This window comes from Podarcis cretensis, assembly GCF_951804945.1.
Source record: "Podarcis cretensis genome assembly, chromosome: 1".
Lineage (NCBI taxonomy): Eukaryota > Metazoa > Chordata > Lepidosauria > Squamata > Lacertidae > Podarcis > Podarcis cretensis.
The window spans coordinates 34793626-34802709 of record NC_137170.1 but is presented as its reverse complement, the minus strand read 5'-3'; positions in this window follow the sequence as shown (position 1 = coordinate 34802709).

The following is a 9084-nucleotide window of genomic DNA, read 5'->3' as shown; positions in this document are numbered from 1 at the left end:
CAAATCAATTCTCTACAACAACTTTGATAATTTGGAAATGGAGCATGAATAATCTTGCACCATCAATGCCCCTGTCAACTGCCATTATATTTAATTCTTTATTTGAAAATAGACCTGCCAATATCATAATACCTTTACGACCACCACACTTGAAATACTGTGTGCAGTTGTCTAGCAAAATGCATCTTCTCACAGGAACTCTGAAGTGACCATTGCTCGTGATAAAAAGTTATGCTATATTCAACATTCATCAGATATAACAAACTTTCTGGAGTGCTTCAGCATAGAAGTGTTTTAGCACCTTTTGAGATTCACTTCACTTTGTTTGTTGGTTTTGGAAATTGGCGCTGCCCGCCTTTGCCTACACTTAAAAATCCCCAATTGTACTGGCTGTATCTCAATTACACAACTGCCATCTTAAAGAGATGAGCACCATCTGTATGAAACCTAAAGAGACAGGTCTACTCAGTTCTTGCATCTCAAAAGTCCCTACAGGCATTGCCCTTGATAACTACAGCTTTGTTCATCCAAGGAAATCTATTACAGCTCTTTAAAACTTAAATTGCAATCTACTTAAAACTAAGTATCACTTTTAGAAGCAGAATACAATACAGAATACAGGAGTTGTGGGGGAAAAGGTTAAGAGAAAAGATAGCAAACCAAGACTGAATTGTTTGTCATCCTGAGATTTATAGACATGCAAGAAAAAGAGCATATCAATTTTTCATTTCTTTCCAAATCAGAAAATGCCTTAACGGTGAAATAGATAACCATTTTGCATTAAAGATTACAATTTATTTTCAAAGTTCTCTGCAAAGTTTGATTGCTGCAAGCAGGGCTGGCCCAAGACATTTTGGCACCTGAGGCAAATCACAAAATGGCGCCCACCCTCCCTGCAGGGGAAGAAGGGGTGAATGAAGCTCTACATCAGAAACAAGGGATGGGAATAAAGATCTGCTGCCCCTATGGAGCCTGTCTGAGGTGGCTGACTCACTTTCCATCATGGGTGGGCTAGTCTTGGCTCCAATCCCAAGCAAACCTTTGATGGCATATACAGCGGGGCAAGATAGCTTTGCTTGAGCTGATCAGTGATTCTTAGCGATGGGAGTTCAGTTTGATTCAGAACTGGGTCTGCTATAGCTCATATTGTTCTGAGGCCAATTCCACACTACCAATTATAACAATAGGAGCTTAATATGATCTGGTTACCCCCAGGTTCCTGCAAGCTCCTGAACCCTGTCCTGCCATCTTCTGGCAGTGAAAAAAGTAGTGAAGTCTTAGTCTGCAAGCTTTCATTTGAAAATGTGGGTTTCTAGGCTTGGTTGACCCCTTTCTCATGGTGTTTCTAATAATAATAATAATAATAATAATAATAATAATAATAATAATATGCCGCCCATCTGACTGGGTTGCCACTCTGGGTGGCTCCCAACGAAATTAAAACTCAATAAAAATCAACCATTGAAAATGTCCTTGATATCTTCTAAAGGTTCTATCATTTCACTGACATCTGATGAGAGGACGTTCCACAGTGCGGGTCCCACTGTTAAGAAGGCTCCCTGCCTGGTTCCCTGTAGCTCCATGTCTCACAGTGAGGGAACAGCCAGAAGGCCCAGCTCATGTGTTGCTATTGGTTCCACCAGTCTGTCAGGGTTGGGTCAGAAATGAGTCCTACTGAGGCCTGGCAGTATTCACAACCATATTCACCTAACATATTAACACCTAATGCCAGGCCTTGTTGTTGTTTAGTCGTTTAGTCGTGTCCGACTCTTCATGACCCCATGGACCAGAGCACGCCAGGCACTCCTGTCTTCCACTGCCTCCCGCAGTTTGGTCAAATTCATGTTAGTAGCTTTGAGAACACTGTCCAACCATCTCGTCCTCTGTCGTCCCCTTCTCCTTGTGCCCTCCATCTTTCCCAACATCAGGGTCTTTTCCAGGGAGTCTTCTCTTCTCATGAGGTGGCCAAAGTATTGGAGCTTCAGCTTTACAATCTGTCCTTCCAGTGAGCACTCAGGGCTGATTTCCTTAAGAATGGATAGGTTTGATCTTCTTGCAGTCCATGGGACTCCTCCAGCACCATAATTCAAAAGCATCAATTCTTCAGTGATTAGCCTTCTTTATGGTCCAGCTCTCACTTCCATACATCACTACTGGGAAAACCATAGCTTTAACTATACGGACCTTTGTTGGCAAGATGATGTCTCTGCTATGCCAGGCCTAGACAAGCTAAAAATGCAACAATAGATTTTTCCTTTTCATATAGAAGTTTAAAAAAAATGTACAGGTTGTTACAATAATGTTCAATCTCTGAGGGTGGAATTAGATGTTACAAGATGTTACAGCAAAATGCGACATTATGGAATAGTCAGGTTTCCAGCCAGGCATTCATGTGCCCTCTCCCATGCATTCCTTTTCCTCCAAATTGTGGTTTTCTGCAACACACACTCAGTACTCTATGGTCACAGAGCATGCTCAGTCCTCACTCAACTGATTTGGGGTGGGGTTGTTGTTCTTTGCTTCCGTAGGTTCCTTTTCTCTAAAGACTTTTTTGGGGGTACGTCTAGAAATCTCAGAGTTCCTCTGTGATCTCATTTTGGCTATAATCCCCTCAGCACTCACTCACTGAATTTGTTATTAGGAGGAGTCTTGGAAATGCAGGGCTGCCATGGAAAACAGTAGCCTCAGATCTCAGCTTCTTCCTTTTCCTCTCTCTCTGGTTATATTTTGTAAAAGAAACTGCATATACACAATGCTGTTTCAAGTTTCTTTGCCCCTACTCTGCTTCAGCCAGCAAAGTGCAGCAAGGGTGAGGAAACCCTGAGAACGACGACGCCTTGTGATGCACCATCTTTTACTAGACAATGTGTGAGAGATGGGGCTGCTCTTTTTGGTGGCTGCAGGAAATCTTCTATAATGACTAGTTCCATCCTCAACGGACAATATCCTCTTGTACTCCATTAAGTGCCATACACATTGATGGTTATGGTGATGTTGTTGTTATTTTATTCTCACTAAAAGGAATGCATCCTCTACTCTGGCAGGCTTTCAAGATCAGAAACCATTAACAATGAACCAGCCCAGATCCTTCATCAGGGCTCTTCTCCATATAGCTCATCTGAGGGAGGTGTGGAGGGTGGCCATGCGTGAACACGCCTTTTCAGAGGTCGTCCCCCCCAATTTGTGGAATGCTTTCTTCATGGAAACATACCTGGCACTTTCATTGTCAGTTTTTAGGCCTCCAGATAAGACATTTTTATTTGCCCAACCCTTTGGTAGTTGGGTTTGCCTCAACTATGGTGTCCATCTTTTAGTAGGAAAGGGTGGGAATTGACCTTATTGTGTTGTTTGATGAGCACTTTAGGGATTTTGTATTGTTAAGTGTGTGCTTTTTAATTGATTTTATCTGTTTTTATTTTTTCTTGTAAAACCGCTTTGAGACTTCTTCTTCTTTTGTATAGAGCGTCAAATGCATGTCATAAATAGTAATTAATAATAATTGCGACAGATCCTCTAAAAGGTGAACAAATGTGGCAGCTATTAAGTTTTGGAATTAATTAGCAAAACCTCAGTAATTGCTGGCTGCCATAACCCAATAGAGAGGAATCCTATTAATAGTGATTTACAGCTGCTATGCAGAGTGTTCAAGCATCAGTTGCTTGTGGGGTTGTGGCATATGCCATTACAGCTGCATGTTTTTGTGGGCACCAGTGCACCCATGGGTTTCCTTTCCTTCCAGCCACTCAACACCTGCAGCAGTAGTTGCTCCCCCCTTGCATTGCTATATCCCTCATCCAACAGCATGGATTGGACCCAGCAGGAGAGCAAGTCAGCAGGTGGCAGGTGCAAAGCTGAGTTGAATTGGTGCTACTATGCCTAGCTGAAGTCAGGCTTGGTGGAACAAGCAATGGTGGGAGGAGCCTGCAAGAACCAGTGAGATGAGGTGATGAGCAGTGGCTGCCTCCAACATTCAGAAAGGCCACTGCCATCATGCCACAATCTCTTGTTATTTTCTTGTTTGCCAAGACACAGGCCTGGGCACATATCTGAACATATGTGCAAGGTCAAAGATGTCGATAGTTGTGGCATTTTCTATTTTCCCCAGTTGGCAATAGACACTCTCCTGCTCGTCTGTGGTGGGTCCCCAATTTTACAAACAAATAACTCGTACTTCATAAAACTATCAAAGCAAACAAATGTTAAAACATATACACATCATATAAAAGCCACCTTTCTGTAAGATGTTATGTTCCACCCAAACCTCCGAGTGATGGGAAACTCCAAGCATTTTAAATGCTCACCCAAGGTTTGGTTTCTGTGGAGTGAAGGTCACTGGAGACTATGAAGTAGGATATAAGGTTTTGTTCATACATATATACAACCAGAGTATAGAATGGAAGGGCTCACAGCATTAACACCCCAACAGATCTTTCTTCATCATTTTCAGAGGAGCCCCCCAGTGTAGCACAGATCAAACTTATTTCTGTTTTTCAGCTATTCCAGCTCTCTCTCTCTCTCTCTCTCTCTCTCTCTCTCTCTCTCACACACACACACACACACACACACACACACAGAGGTATTGTTTGACCTAGCAGCAAGGTGAGGGGGTGGAGGAAGAGCCCACCCATTTGTTCTGTGGCCCAGAGCAACTTCTTAGGTTATGCAAAATTTTGGTACTTAGCTAGCCAGCCAAATAAAGCCATTACCATCCCACAATGCATTCTATCCTCATAGATATAGGACCCCAGGTTTGGAAGAGGAACCAGGGTTTCATTCAGACTGACTCTCCCAACCCATAATATTGTTTACAACAGGTGGAATATTAAGTTCCATATAGAGCAGGGGTCGGCAAGGTTTATCTCGCCTGGGCTGGTTCACTCCAGCAGAAATCCCTCCATGGGCCGGATGGTGTGCACACCTGCAATTTCCAGTGTCTGCGCAGACATGATTTTCAGCACCTGCGCATGTGCAGATACGATTTTCAGCGCCACGGAAGTGAATCCCTGCACTGCGCTACACCAGTTTAGTGCAGCACGCAGGGACTCGCCAAGCAGGCGGCTCAGTTCAGGGGGCCGGTTAAACGATCCCCGTGGGCCGCTTGTGGCCCATGGGCCTTAGGTTGCCTATCCCTGGTATAGCGTTATCATTATTGTAAGCACCATCTTGGTAATAGTCTTGACATGGTGGGGAAGAATGCCTCAAAACATCTAGTAAAATGCAGCATAGTAAACCAATGCTCATCATTCTCTTTTTCCAGATGGCATCTATGCCCTTTGTCTTTTTCACTTCCCTAAGTCAGCTCCTTTGGCCTGGCCTGATGGGAATTTTAGTTCAAAACATCTGGAGGGCACCATGTTGGCCAAGGATGCTCAAATCAAATCCACCTCAAAGCTGCTTAGTTTTGTTCTTTCACAACTCTTCTACATGTAGCAAATTCTCTCTTGAAACACATGGATTATTCACAGTTAGTGTGAACCTCCATTTCTCTCTTTTTTTCTTAGAAAAATGCTTGTTACTATTTGCAATACAAAAGCTAGTCTTTTTGTTATTTCATTATTTGTCTTTCTTTTTTAAAAAAATAATCTCTTCCTTTTCCAAAGTCTATATCTAAATGAAATTGAAATGAATTGCCTGATGAACAAAATGCAAGGCAGTGCCAGAAGGATCAAGTGGCATTGCCAATTATACACCATGTAGGAAATTTAAATCACAAATGTAGGATTTCTGCTACTGAGCGTTATGAATGAGTCAATGGCAAAAGGGCTTTGAACCACCGCTTGATGCTTTCACTGTCAGTTGTGAAATGAAGAGGTTTAAGATACTCTGACAATGAAAATTCAAACATAAGTCTGTTGCTTTGTATTCAGGATTTGAATGGTTCATAATGCCAAGGTTAAATACATATGTTTTAGTAAGAGCTTGGTTCTTCTGGCAATTATGTTGTGTTGCTACTGTGTAATTCACACCAATATATTAATGAATTAGATACACTGTAACTGCTATACTTATCAGCTCCCATTTTGCAAGGGATTTGCCACTACAGCATCATTGTCTTAATCAAAGATATGTGGCCAGACTATGTGCTTGCTTCGAATACGGCACTCTCTCTGTGTATGCTCCTTCCATGTGTATATCTGAACAACAATAAAACTTTTAGAATTGTAACAACTGGTGTTAAAATGCAGTTTTTCAATTTTATAATGGAAAGTACAGGTGCTGTTGTTGTTTAGTCGTTTGGTCGTGAAGGCCCAGCCAGAAGGCCCAGCTCATATGTTGCTATTGGTTCCAACAGGCTGTCGGGGTTGGCTCAGAAATGAGTCCTACTGAGGCCTGGCAGTATTCACAACCATATTCACCTAACGTATTAACACCTAATGCCAGGCATTGTTGTTGTTTAGTCGTGTCCGACTCTTCGTGACCCCATGGACCAGAGCACGCCAGGCACTCCTGTCTTCCACTGCCTCCCGCAGTTTGGTCAAATTCATGTTAGTAGCTTTGAGAACACTGTCCAACCATCTCGTCCTCTGTTGTCCCCTTCTCCTTGTGCCCTCCATCTTTCCCAACATCAGGGTCTTTTCCAGGGAGCCTTCTCTTCTCATGAGGTGGCCAAAGTATTGGAGCCTCAGCTTCACGATCTGTCCTTCCAGTGAGGACTCAGGGCTGATTTCCTTAAGAATGGATAGGTTTGATCTTCTTGCAGTCCATGGGACTCTCAAAAGTCTCCTCCTAGCACCAGAATTCAAAAGCATCAATTCTTCGGTGATCAGCCTTCTTTATGGTCCAGCTCTCACTTCCATACATCACTACTGGGAAAACCATAGCTTACCATTTAATTGCATTTATCCAACTACTGGATTTATACCACCATTCTGCCTGAACTATCGAGGCAGCTAGTAAATCAGTATTGAGCCAAACAGTTATAATTAAATGTTGAAAGTTGCCATTGCTTTGGAAGGGCTTTGCATGCAGAAGATATAAGGCCCAGTTCCTGGTATCTCCAGGTAGGGCTCAGAGAACCACATCTGGAAATCTTAGTGGCTGCTGTCGGTCAGTATAGACCAGTGTTTCCCAACCTTGGGTCTCCAGCTGCTTTTGGACTACAACTCCCGCCACCCTTAGCTAGCAAGACCAGTGGTCAGAGATGATGGGAATTGTAGTCCAAAAGCAGCTGGAGACCCAAGGTTGGGAAACACTGGTATAGACAGTGTTGAGCTTCATAGACCAATGGTCTGACTTGATAGAAGACACCTTCCTATCTTCCTAATGGCATGAAGGGGGTTCCATGCTATGACTGGAGAACAGCGCTGTGCCACTGGCCCTGCCTCCTCAATGTCCGTGCAATTGAGAGGACATTGCCAGGTGGAAGTCTGGGTTTGAGAACCTGCCTCTGTGTAGATTTCCATAAAGTTGGGAATACGCAGGCCTATGGCATACCAATTCTTTAACTGTTCTTTCCCCAGTCTTCTTTACCAAAATCTGACTGATACAATCATGGGGGGGGGGGATCAGATTCTGAAGCTCCCCCACCTCTTATGAACAAATGCACCTTTGTCATGGACTTGCTGGATGCAGAGGAGTGGTGGGGAGGCACCAGCGGGGAACCCCACAAGAGGAAGAAAGCCCAGAACCTGGGGATTGGTTCTGCTCCTATTCTTCCCTGTTAGAGTGACATTTCAGTGACATCTTTATGACCTTTCCAGGTCACTTCTGGGTTCGACACAATGCGCGTATACACGGTCGCACACAAATTGAGCCCGTGTAAACGGGGGCCGCCTCTGCAATATTGTCTCTACAATATAGGGATGCAACTGTAACAAATCATGTGTGTTTAAGGTTGCGGCTCTCATTAGCCTGTTTATTCAGAAATGTAGCACACCTTGGCATATTGGAAAAGTATAGGAACGGAGCATGTTCCAAATCATTTCTTAATATAAAAGAGTGGCTTCCTATTGAAAGAAAAGGTCAGCTGTGCAGAGCAGAAACAGTGAGGTTCCCTCTTATTATTCAACACTGAGAAATGCACTTTAAATATTAGGCGTCACAGGAGGGAGAAACACCTGAACCCAGATAAAGACATTATTTCCTATTCAGATTTAACCTGCACTCTATTATTATGTTAAATATTGAATGATAATGGATCAGAATCACACAGAACATGCCCAGTGTCCTTGAATTCTTAATGCTGCTTCACATATTATATTTTGCCTCAGCAGATATCAATTTCCTGACCTGTGTACCTAGGGCAAATGAAGGTCCTGTTGTAGCACCCTGCTTGTGGTTAACGCTTAGCTGGAATGAAATATTCAACGCAGCAATAGAGAAATTAAAATAATAATTTATTTGTCAGACAAATAAATATGAGGCACAGTGGTATATGGTTACCAAGCTCTGGCCTGGCCTCTTGCCATTCTGGCCAGCACTTATATTTCCTTAATCCAGCCCCCTTGCTCCTCCTGTGGCTGCCTCTGTCCAATCAGCCTGGTTGAAATTCCTATTGGCTGTTTGCTAGAACCAATCACAAAAGATACACCCATTTCCTTCTGTCCTTTTATGGGAAACAAAAAGCTATATATTCTTCTATCTATAAATGACAAATAAGTAGTAATATATCTTACATGTGTCTCAACAAGGAACCTTAATTACCAGCTCACCTCGCCCTATTGCCCTCCAAAACAAATGGTTTAATCTTAAATTTTTATCTCAAACAGATGTCAAGGATCTTGAGTTCACATCATTATTGAAAGATCTTCTCTTGAAGGTCTTTAAAACAAAGGCCTGACAACCATATGTGTGCTCTAATGATGTTTCCTGCTTGGCAGGGGGGGCTGGGCTGGTGGCTGATGGCCCCTGTGATCTCTTCCAACTATATGAAATAAGAATCTAGCATAAGGATTTAACATTTCTTAGCTTCTAATTCCTTTGCATAATTACATTTAAGCCAATATATATTTAATACATAACATAGATAACCTTTTAAAAGGAAAAGAAATCTTAAAAGGATCTCAGTTTAAGAAAGAAACAACTTTAGAAAAAGACTTCCCAAAATACTCTATTCCTTTCTGCCAGCTAGATGCTTTTCCATTG